Source organism: Nesoenas mayeri, assembly GCF_963082525.1.
Source record: "Nesoenas mayeri genome assembly, chromosome: 2".
NCBI lineage: Eukaryota > Metazoa > Chordata > Aves > Columbiformes > Columbidae > Nesoenas > Nesoenas mayeri.
In genome coordinates, this window is record NC_137543.1 from 29,787,401 (window position 1) to 29,800,229 (window position 12,829).

The window sequence follows — 12,829 nt, forward strand, 5'->3', positions numbered from 1 at the left end:
AAAGGAAGACACACATGGGATACTTGACAATCATCTAGACACACAGTTCAGAAAAGCACTATGTTTTCTTTGTGTACACAATTTTAAGAACATATTATCCATAATCTAAAGAGAAGACAGTGAAGTATATATTAGAAACTTATTGATGAACAGGTCTTCCATGAGACTGAAATGGCAATTATTGAGGAGGATCCAACTGAAAAGGAAAGATACTGTTAGTAAAAAGCAATAAAGACAACTGAGTTTGAAGACTGAATACATTAGCAAGCATAGTTTGTTAAATGCAAATATTTAATGGTAAGCAGAGTAAATTTTTTTTTCTTACTTTTGATGGTTATCAGAAAATATCTGTTTGGTTGGCTGAAGCTTTTCAGAGGAACAAATCTGAAAAAATAAAAGATACCAAAGGAAAGTGAAAGACACCATCCCCAAATACCTAGTTGTCCGGTGGCTATGACACTCAGTGTGGGTGTAAGAGACATGGATTTCTGCTTTACTGGAGGACTTATTGCAGAGACTACCTCTAACACATGAGGCTGATAAAGGTACATCTCCAGTATCGTGGTGACTCTTGTTCCCAAAGGGAATATATGAGCTGAGGACAGCAGTTTTTTCACCTGCTTTCAGCCAACTAGAATTTGAGAATGAAGTATATAATCTCTATTTAGATAGTTACTTTACTAAATGGAGAGAAATGTTTCCTGATAGCTGTCTTGGGTGAATCATCTCCTGGATGTACCTATTTATCTCTATTTGCTATAGCAGAAGTCTGGACATAACCTTTGCAGTGGGTTATATGCTTTGACAAAGCAACCAGTGCTGAAGCTCACATCCTTTTTTCATGCCAGGATAGAGAAACAGATTAGCAATTGTGTCAAACCTTAATGTCCAGTCAACCTAGATAATTTCTACTCTGCTTGCAATAAAGCTTTGCTTATTCACAGGGAAAACAGAGAAGAAGGTGTACGCCACTCTAATGGTCTTCTGGAAAAAATAGTTATTGATTTTGATCGAATGTGGAACGAAAATGCTTTTTACTCCTCCCCCCCTCCCCCCTTTATTTTTGTTTACACCACTAAATATTCATGAAACTTGAAATGCAGCATGAAGGGAGTGACATGTCACAAGACCTAATGTCTGGGCAGCTTACACAATACATAATGCTGTAGACAGAAGGCTATCAGCTGGCATTATAGAGTTTGTCACTTATAGTGTCGTTCACTTAATGATTGTGAATTTTTCAAACACATGTCTTTCCCTGAAGATTATTTTTAATAGTCTGATCAAAGTTATGGCATTTTCTCTACTTTATATATGTACCGTATGTGATGCAATTCAGCATTCAGTCACAGTAGTGTGCCTAAATAGGTACAAAGTTTAAGTGAAGCTGTATAACTCTCCACTCAAAAGTTTCTCAAATCGTTTAGTCCCCTCCTCAGAAATAAATATACTGTGGTCTAGAGCTGGCTGAATAATGAAGAAAGTTATTCATGGGTAATTATTCTATGAGAAATGGCCAAATTTACAGTAGGTTTTATTCACAATAGATTATTTGACCAGTTTCGCTGGGGACTGCTGTGAATCAAATTTTCTAAGCAGTCAAGCTATCTCCAATGTGAGATACACATCTCAATGCTATTAAATGAAATTAAGCATTTCTGCAATATTATTCATGGCTCACTGTAGCCAAAGAAATACCTTGTGGTCTGCAGCAGTTTTTATGGTGATATAAAATACTTTGAAAACCTTTAAAACTATCAGAGTGTTGTCTTGGGATTTTTCTGCAATTAAATACGTTCCTTTCTGCGTCATCATTTCTATACCATTTTAATATTTGTATTTTACAATGCCTGCATGGTGGCAGTCAATACACTGGCTTCATGAATAAATCATTTGTTTGCAGACTTTTCTCTGATTGAATACCTGTGGGTTTCGAGGGGTTTATTGTACTTCAGCTGCATATAGTATATTTTATTATTATTTACTTACCTCTTCTAACATCTAACACTAGGAAGAATACTCTGGTGATGGGCAACAGACATTTCAGCTGATAAAATATACGGTTTGCTTTTCAAGAGCAGGTAAGTGACCTGAAAGGTGGTACGTCTTCCTGAATTGCAAAAAGCCACACTGTGCCCCGATGAGCTCTTAAGGAAATCTGTGGAAGTGTGTGATAACAGCTGTAGATGGAGCTAGAAACTGCAGTTGTGGGGTTTTGTTTGTTTGTTTTTTTGCTTTTAAATGAATTTGATTCATTATACCAATGTGGAATGGTTCCTTGGACTTCAGTCAGTGGTTCTAAACATTAAAAAAAAGCTGTCTGGCAGTCTTACCAAGTACAGGTACTGTAGCTGAAGTTTTCTTTGACTGGTATAATGAAAATTTGTGTATTTAAGAAGAGTGACATCAAAAGCTCAAGGCCAAACTAGTCAGTGTTATAAAATCTTTTTTCCTTTATGATCAAAGAGGAAGGATTACACCCCAAATTTATTACTACAATTTTAAAGCCAGTGGAAGCCATTACATAATGTTTCCCAAACTGCAGGAAAATACACAAGTTTTTACTATGATATTATGAATGCATAGATTTTTATCTGACATCTGTAGGGAAAAAGACATATTAATTAAAAAAACTCCCCATATATCAACCAAGAGGATAGTTAGTGTTACCCTAAGTTGGTCAAATAAAAAGAAAACCGCCAAACACCAGGTTCCTACGTTTTAGTTGTCTTTTCTTTCCAGTTTCATAAGCATAGTCTTCGTCTGAATGAGAACATTGACTTAATTTCTCTAATTGACTGTATTTCTATTTTACTGTTGGACTTTGCCACAGAACAGTTTTTATAGTCAATACTTCTTGGTGCCCTGTTTTAGTTAGAAGTTACTACATTTCCAATTTGCTTAAAGAAAATAATTTCTTATTTCTTTTCTGTCTTTGAAAAGGCCAAGGTAGTAAAATTTCCAAGACTGCTGGTGCTTCCTTATTTGCTCTTTGCCTTCCATAACCTGTATCATTTTCTGCAGCATCAGAACTTTGAAAAGTATAAAATATAAAATGTATATATACCTTTCCTTCTCACTGATGAAAGAAATACTTGATCTGTTTACAATGAATGTGAGATGGATGTTTTCTCCATGCAGCATCTTAAGATAGATGCTTAGCAATATGTTATTTTTTTCTTGCCTGAAACCTCTTTGCTGGGTCACTGCAGTTATCAGGACTGTGAAGAGCAGAAGCTCTTTGGAGCACTACAGCAAAAGTCTCATACCTTGTAGCCCAATAATTAATACCTTTTTTGTGAGCTATTGGAAAAATGGGCCAAGAGCCTCCATCTGGTGCCTTACAAATTTCTTCTCCTGTCCTCTGCATCCAGGTCAACCTGAACTTGAAGCCTATCTCCTAAAATCCTGGAGCCCTGGAGCTGAGGTACTCTCCTGAGTGTTGAGAGCCTTGGTCCATGTCCTCCAGGAAAAGAGCAGGTCTTCTTCTGTGAAAAATAAGGTGAAAAATGAACCCCACTATGATTAGAGCACAAAGTTACTTTGCTTTTGTGAGTGCTGCCTGGGACCCTCTTCCCCCTGAAATCTTTCTTCCTCCATATTCATTGTTTTTGTTAAAATAGCCTTTTTAAAATCTCGAAATTTAAACTTGAGAGACCATGCTGTGACTACTAACATATCAGTTCAGAATTATTTAGTCAGAAGTATTCACCTTCCTCCCAATGTTGCTTTGTATTTACCATAATTTTGAAATGTTTTCTTGGATCTGCTGGAAATTAAAAAGAAACTACCTTGCTATTGTCGCAGATTTACCAAGGCTTAGATAATCTAATTTTATCTCGAACCAGAAATAAACAGGTTGAAATCCAGCATCTTATTCCTCTCAACTTGTGAAGGAAAACTTACTACTGAGTGCAGCAGTGGTTTTATGGATATCCACTGATGAGAAAAACAAAAGTTGAAATGTAGATTAATCCAGTTCAATTTTTGGCTGTTCTCAAAGAAGGTTATCAGTCCAATTTCAGGGAAGAAGAAAAGACATGTACGAGATTAAAGGCCATTGATATACAGGCTGTTATTTTCTTGGTTTAGGCATTTATGTGTGTTTTATTTAGTTTGACTATATTAACTCAGTACTGGTTAAAAATATTTGAAAATAAATTAGAGAAGGCATTAACTAGAGTGTAATAGGAAACTAAATGATGATTGCTGGTATTTACCAAAACTAATTGTGGAGGCAAAGGTATAAGAAAAAGGAACTGGATCAACTTGAAGTCGATGTTTACTGGCCTACAAGATGTCCTGTGATAATTAAGATAATGAGTGAGCAGCAAAGTAGAACAGTTGGGTGTCACTGTTTCACTGGTGGTCAGCATAGTTCAAGTTAAAGTGAAGGCTAACTTATTTCTCACATATCTCATTCTCAATGTGATCCATAATCACTTTGGGAAAATATGGATATAAAAGATCAAGAAGAACTTGAGAGTATAGCTTATGGGTATTCTTCACAGGGGGCTCAGGTATTTTAAACGTTATTTATGAAACCATTCAGTGGAAGTAAGAATTATCACTGTGAGTGATATCATGCATATAAAGCCACTACAGTTCTCTTCTGTAAACCTCGTTCTTGCTCTTACTGTATAATTTATGAACATAAAGAGAGACTCAGAAACCTCAGAGGATCCCTCCAGGTCATGGAAATATGGTTGTATGGTTACGTGACTTTTAAAGGGTGAGCAACCAATATGACATAACAGCTTATACACAGAACAGCACATAGGGTTACATTTTATATTTTAAGGCATTCACTGAAGAACAGTGTCAAACAGCATATTAAAAAACCAAAATGAACCAGTAACCTATTTATGGTTGTTTTACTGAAGATTACAAGTTGTAGCTTGTCTTAATTTGCTCTTCCCAGGAGCATTGGTGAAATAAGGCCCTATGAGTTTTACTGTGTCATATAATACTGCTGGATGCAGATGGAAACCCATGCTGATCATTCTTACAAATATTTTACCCATGCTCTGAGAAGCTAAAAGGGATAACTCTCAAAAAAAAGCTTTTTCTCTGACTCAGGACAAACTGGAGGGAAATTGATGAGAGGATGGCAGCGACATGAATGGTTTAAACATTGGCCATGGTTTGCAAGGCAGTAAATAAGCGTAAGGGACCATTCTCTCCGGCACTGGACTGCATTTTTGAAAGCAGTATTTTGGCCTACTACTACTCTTTATTAACTGTCCTGTGTGTGTTTCTCAGTTTCCATGTAGGTAAACTACAGAGTATAAGTTGTAACCTGGCTTAATTTGCTCCCTTCTGAGGGCATTTCCTAGAGAAATTATGATTGTATGAGTCAAACTACTTTTAAATGAGTCAAATTACTCGTAGACTTGCTGCAGTACACCACACTGCTGCTTGCCTGGAAGCTATCTGCAGAGTGGTCTTTTTATGAATATCTAGTAAAGCACCTGGATGAAAATGGCAACAGGCTCAGGGTTCACATGCAAAGTGTTTTAAAAAATTAAATTATTGAATCTTTTATGTGGAAATGAGTACAGTCCTGATAAACCATGGGACAGGTCTCTGGGAATAAGTTCTTCTGAATTATTAGGCAGAATGCATACGCTATGTTGAGTGCCATTAGAATTTCAACAAAATTATAGGTAATCATAGTGAAGTACTTTGTTTTTTTTTAAATTTCTTTTCTCTTCAGTAATTAAAATAATTGCCAGAGGTTTCAATTGTCAGCATTGTGTCCGGGATGTTTTGTATTATTCATGTCAGGGTCCATGAGGTGAAAGTGAAATTCCTTTACAACACTGGTGACAACACTTGCTGAGATAAAAGAAAGAGGTAGCACTACTGGTTCTGAAGGGATCAGGTTGGCTGCCAAAATAATACTACAGAGAAAGAGGTAAAGAAGAAAAAAGTACTTCTTTTGAAGGTCAAACTGAAAGAAGGAAAAGAGTTATATGATTGTGATATTCTAAAGATAAAAATTAAAAATTTGAGAATGTTAAATTGTAACATTTGAAATCTGATTTTTTGAGTAGCTGCCTCTCTCTCCTATACTCATGGAGGTTTGTGAATGTAAATGAACCTCGTTAGAAAATGTCTTACTAAATTTCTTACTAATTCCAAGACATTCCATAAAGTAGTGAGAGACTACATCTGAAAACAGTCAGTCTCAAGGGATTACTAAGCAGGGCCTAAGTTTTGCAAAACTCTGGCATATGTAGTCAGCCTGACATCCTTGATGCCAAAGTGACTACTCAGGATAATGGTGCTGAACCCAGAGGTGGGCCCAGGAGAATCATAAATTGGGGTCATGGTCCATTGGTCTGGGGTACAGCATACATATAACTTCAGAGTATTAAGCAGAATAATATAAAATTAGCATTCTTTATTTGACTAATCAATGTTCCTAACATATTTTTAATTAAATAAGCTAGTGTAATTTTTAATGTCAAAGCTGGTGTTATGATGTCTAGCTTCATATTATGCTGAAGAAAATGGGATTACTTTATGGTAGTAGACATACAGACGTTTTCAGAGCATGCATTATTATAATTTTCCCTAAAAGGTAACATCAGCTTTCAGAGAGCTTCAAATAATTCCCAAAATATGAGAATCCAGGCAGAACATGATAATAAGTTATTTGTTATCTCTCTTGCAACAATCTTTCTCTTTAAGCAGTGCAAGAGATTTAACACTGGAAAAAGATAAAATTATAAAAAAGTAGTGATTTTCAGAATTATGGAGGCAGTGACATATAGTATAAACTCAGAACATAAAAATCTGAGAAAAAATAGGCGCATTCATTTCTTGTCTAAAGTAACTGCAACTACTTTCCTCTCAGCTTTACTGGCCTAATGATCCATAAATTTTGCTGCTTCTTTTTGTATAGTAAAAATATGAGTATTGCCTTAAAAACTAATTGGAAACCTTTCCGGGTAAAGCCTGATATAATCCTATTTTAAATCTCTCAGCCACAGTTAAGATTGTGGAGGATTTAGAGAAAGAAGAATTATAATAGAGAGGTTTTTTTCCCTTTAAGTACACTATTCAATAAGCTTGTATCCCTTCATTTCTTTTAGTTAAATATTCAAGTCAGTGGCACTTGAAAAGAGTGCAGTTTCTGGATAAAACAGACTGTTTTTTGTCAGGATACACAGGCCATAGGCCATTTGCTTGCATACAATTTAAATATTATGGGCTGTAACTTCAGCAGATGTAAATCAACACACATCTTGATTCCAGTGATTCCAGGTCAATTTACATCTGTTGGGGATTGTCTGGTTCCATTCCCCACTTATGGGTCTATATACACATGTTGAGGAAGAAAGATAAGCTTTACTGATTTTCTGTGTGAACCACTCCTGAAGCTCTGAGAAATTCAAGAGTCTCTGTCAACCTCTTATACTGTCCAAGAAGGAAACTGGCAGCATGATTCCTTGTTAATGTTGTCAGTGCCACATGTACCTCTAACATTTAAAACAGGCAGAAATAACTCATCTCAGTGAACGGGCATAGGCTGCTAATCTTCATGTTCCAGAAAAGACTGATAATGCTTGAGGTATTTAGCCTATGTAGGAGAAACTAATGAAAGACTTCAGTAACTTCACGGAATCACAGAGTCACAGAATGTTAGGGATTGGAAGGGACCTTGAAAGATCATCTAGTCCAATCCCCCTGCCGGAGCAGGAACACCAAGATGAGGTTACACAGGAAGGTGTTCAGGCGAGTTTTGAATGTCTCCAGAGAAGGAGACTCCACAGCCTCCCTGGGCAGCCTGTTCCAGCACTCTGTCACCCTCACTGAGAAGAAGTTTCTTCTCAAATTTAAGTGGAACCTTTTGTGTTCCATTTTGTACCCATTACCCCTTGTCCTACCATTGGTTGTCACCGAGAAGAGCCTGGCTCCATTAACTTCAATAACTTATTATTGTGTAATATTTATTAACTTCAATAACTTACATTATTGGAAGCTTAGCATTGTCTCTCTAGAAGACTGGAGTTACAACAGAGAAATGAGCTGTATGCTTCTAAGCAAGAACCAGCCGCTGGCAGATGAGACTCCAGATGGACTGTCTCCATCAGGATTTTATTCTAGAGCAGCTTATCCTGAAGCATCTTGTGGCTGCCTTGAAACACTGAATTGTGTCCAGTGGCAGAGGTTCACTCAGAGATTGAGTGGATCACTTGAGGCTACCTCTCCTCCTGAAAATAAATTTATGTTCTGCTGACTTCAAGGAAGAAGTGTGTCAGTTTGTCACAAGGTTTATTCTGTGAGAGCAGAGAAACTCTTACAGCAGCAGAAATACACAGTTTACTTTCTCCACTGGAACACACTGAAAATGAGAAACGTGCACTGTGAGGTAAGATTTACCCCAAAATAGAAAGAAAAACCTCTTCTGCTGTGCTAGATTTAAGAGATTCCTCAGTACACACTCCCATAGTAGGACAGCAGCTCATTAACTTTTCGTCTCTCTGCAGGCACAGCTGGATAGCATTTCAGCTGTAAAAAGAAGGTTCTGTGCATTTCATGTTGTCTTTCTCTCTGAGGTTAGACTTACACTGAATAGTTTCAGGTGCATTTCTTCCTACACACTTCCTTCTGTGTTCTTCATAGGTGGAAGAGGATTCTGCTTCACAAATAATTAAAGAGAAGGAGAAAATATTGTAGGCCATAGGTTTTAAGTACACAGGTAACTGTGAAGTCAGCTAGTCTGAGTTCCCATCTGCACAAGCCAGGCAATTTTTTCCATATTGCATACAGGTGTTCTTGGGGGATAGAGTTCAGACTGAAAATGAAACAAGGGAACTGAAAGTCAGAGGGCACCATGGCACTGAGCAAATCAGGAAGCTGAAATACTCAACATGTTCTCTTGTCTCAGTCCTTAAAGGCAAAGCCCTCTCCTGGGATCTCTGCTTCTGTTGATATGGTTGGGAAGCAGAGAAGTAGATGACCATTGGGGAGCAAAAGCTTTAGTGGACTATTTAGAGCAGCTGAATACCTTCCAATCCGTGGGACTGGATGGGATACACCTGGGGTTACTGAAGTAGTTGGCTGAAATGATAGTGTGACTCATCTAAGAAAATTTATGTTGCTCAGAGGAGGTTCCTGCTGACTGGAAAAAAAAAAAAAGCACACACTGCATCCTTCTTTGAGACAAGCAAGGAGGTGGAAGAAATGGAGAATTACATCATTCTTGTTGTAAAGCTGATCAAGTCCAGGCTGGATGCATGTGACATTTTCAGCCCAGATAGCAGCCCAATATTCTCTGCTGAAACAGGATGTTGAGAAACTGGTGCGAGACAAAGAGAGGGCTACCACTGGCCAGAGACAGAGAGCATGTCTGTCAGAGAAGCTAAGGGCAGTAGAATAATGGGGATTAGAAAGATGACAGAACCAATAGTGACAAGTAATATAAAAGAGGTAGTGACCAGACATTGCTACTTTGCGGGTTTAGACTGGACATTATGAAAAGCCTTTTCAACAGAATAGTTCAGCACTAGAACAGGTTTGCCAGAGAGGCTACTAAACCTCCATTCCTACTTGTTTTCAAGACTCAGATATGCCTACAGTTTATCTGAAACAGTTCTGGGATTAGTCTTGTTTCAAGCAGGATGATGGACTAGGTGACTTCCAGAGGTCCCTTTCTGCCAACATTTCTGAGTCTGTGACTACCACAATAGGAAGACAAAAAATGGTAGTGTAATTATGCACGGGGTGCCAGAATAGCTTGTACATGTTTTGTAAAACCTACTGCCCTGTATGTTGGGCATGTGAGTTAATATATGGGCCGTGATGTATTTTTTGTTAGAAACATAGTATTCCCACCAAGGACACCCACTTCCAATACCATTTAAAACTATCTCACTCTGAATATTTTGCAGTCTGTTGGATGAAACAAACGATGTGTTGTTCTGTAATATAATAGAAGATACCAGGTCCTAAGAAATGTTCATTTACTTAACCAGCTATACTAGAAAACATTAGCTAATATTAATTATAAAATAAGTTGTCCAGCTAAGATAATTCTCCTTGGTTTATGCAATTTCATACACGTGGAATACTGGAATTAAATTTATTTTCAGACTGGAAAAACATCTTACCTTTTAAGTGTTCACGTTGAACAGTACAACGTCACTTCACAAAATACCTTATTTGGTTGTGTAACAATAGCTTTTTATTCTCACAAGTCTGAGTTACACATGTATCTGTAGCGTACCAGAGTAAATTCAGTCAGCCCTTCAGATAATGGTGTTGACCACAGAGAGAAACACATAAATAACCCACATATCCCCTCTATAAAAGGAGACCCTGCAGTATAATTAGGTCATTAACACCAACACATTGATTATACTTAGTACAAAAGAAGAAGCAATAGGCTTTTAAAATAATTTGTCGTAAAGTTCCTGGATTCATATGTACAGTTAAAGGAACAGACTTCAGGGAAATGGAAGCATTTCTCTAACAAAGAGAATTTTTTTTATTTTTATATGTATCCATACCTTTAAATTAAATTTTAGGCAATTGATCATAAATCAAATGACTGCTTTTACAAGACCAAGCATTATGTTTGAATTGTATCCCTAATTTTCTCCTATTTATTTTATACTATATTTACTTTAGGAAAAAATCAGTGTAAGGTTATCCAGCATCAAACGATATAATTGTCGCAAAAGAAATTTGGAATAGGGTCAACACTGTCCTTCAAATGTACCTTTGTGGGAACAGACATTGTCACGCAGCAGTAAAACAGGTGCTACCTGTGCTATATTCCATGCTTTTCAAGTGGGTAATAAGAAATGGAATTTAGGTTCTACAAATATGTGTGTAGATAGCAACTTGCTGTTGATGGAGGACAAACACATATGATTAACCTTGCCAAGGTCAGAGCAATTCCTTCTTCTCTCTGTCTCTAGGACGCATAGTCTATCCCCAGAAGATCACAAGCCAAAGAAAAACAACCCCTTCATTTCAGATGGATTTAAACATTTTTCATTTTTTCTTTTTTTTTTTTTCAAAGTATATCTTTAGTGTGATGTGACACCTCATTCAAATCCCTCAAAGACAAAGTAAAACAACAGTGTTATAGCAGAGATTTCTCTTCAATCACTGTCTCTCTCTTACTGTGAGATCTGTAGGGATAGTGTACAGCAATAGGAGAACCGATATATCTAAAGCTCTGGCTCAAAGCCAAGACTGAAAATGAGTTCAACAAAAGTCTCTCTGTGTAGCATCTGAAGCAATGTTGCGGATAGAAATACATTCCTAGAGAAAATGTCTCCCTAGATGCTGAAAATGTGTGGCAGTCCAACCAGCGTGCCAAGCAAGATTTGGAAGTATTTTTCTGCACTGCACTGCACAGTGCACTTCCATCACTCACAGGAAGAGATTTCCTAACTGGCACAAGATCTGCATACACATTTTTCACAGTGAAGATAGCATTGGAGAACACAGAAGAGTCCAAATTGCCGAAGGTGCCATCAACTATTTTATTTTAGCAACCAGGTCAATTCTGCAACATCTCTGCCAACCCAGTGCTTGGCCCTTCTTTCATGGGAAAGGTGAACAGTCTACAATTCTCTGGGTGTATACTGAGACAAAAAAAAAATCCAAAACCCAATCAGATTTAACTTCCAAAATTTATTACAGGTGGGTAATTTACTCTTATTCCTTCACCCTCCCTCCTTCCCCCCGGCTCCCTGCCCCATCCTCTTATTTTCTTGTCTAGTTCAAGTCATAAATTGTAGTAAGGCTAAATAATTTTCATACTATGCTGTCTCCCTCATGCAGAGAAACTTGAGGTTGATGGGTTTTAAAAAAAGATTTTTTTCATGATGTATTGTTAACCTGCTGCAGAGAAAATCAAGTATTATGATCAAATAATTCAAAATAAGTAAATTAGTATCTGTACTTCAGTGTACGCTTTAAATAACTCTAGCAGATGAGAATGCATTCTTGTTGAGCCAAAGATTTTAATAAGAAAGCTTAATTGTTTTTTAAAGAAGCAAAATGCAGTACAAGTAAAAAGTGTAGCTGGAAGAAAGTGAGTGTCTTCTGAAGGTCAAGAGTTGTGATATTAATAATTAGGCAGTAATTGTTCAAAAAGATAGTTAATTTTAAAATATGACAGAATACCTATTTTTTTAATAATCACATTTTCAATTCTGTCTTCCTCATTATAATTTTTTTCAAAATCTTAATTATTATGGGAGTCTATTAACTACATTGAAAGGATCTGATTACTCTATAGCAGGGGTGTCAAACTCATTTTCACTGGGGGCTGCATCAGCCTCACAGTTGCCTTCAAAGGGTTGAAGGTAATTTTAGGGCAGTGAAAATGAGTTTGACACCCCTGCTTTATAGGCTGATATGTTGTGGTTTTGCTAAAGAAAGATACTCTCTGTATTCTGTTCAAAGTTTAAAATGTTCACTATCTGCGGCTTCTTAAAGGAAAATAAGAATATTTGTAGACCTAATTCTCAATCGCATGTGACATTTTCAGAAATTGGCAGCTGTGCTGGTTCTAGATACCAGACATCACTTAGTGCCTACTTATTACTCAGTGTCACTATAAACATTTTGGAAAGTCTAACAATTTGTCTTCACTTCTGATGTATTTAGCAACTTCCTCACCCTCAGATTTTATATAGATTCTTAAGAATAGTCTTCTGTGTCAAGGAGTATTCAAGGACCTGATCACATCTGTATAGGTAACGTGCCCACTCACAGCAGTGATACCTGTACCTGTGCCAAAGAAGCTGAAGTCACAAGCAGCTTTTCTGAAATATCTAGCACTGGCCACTTGTAGAAA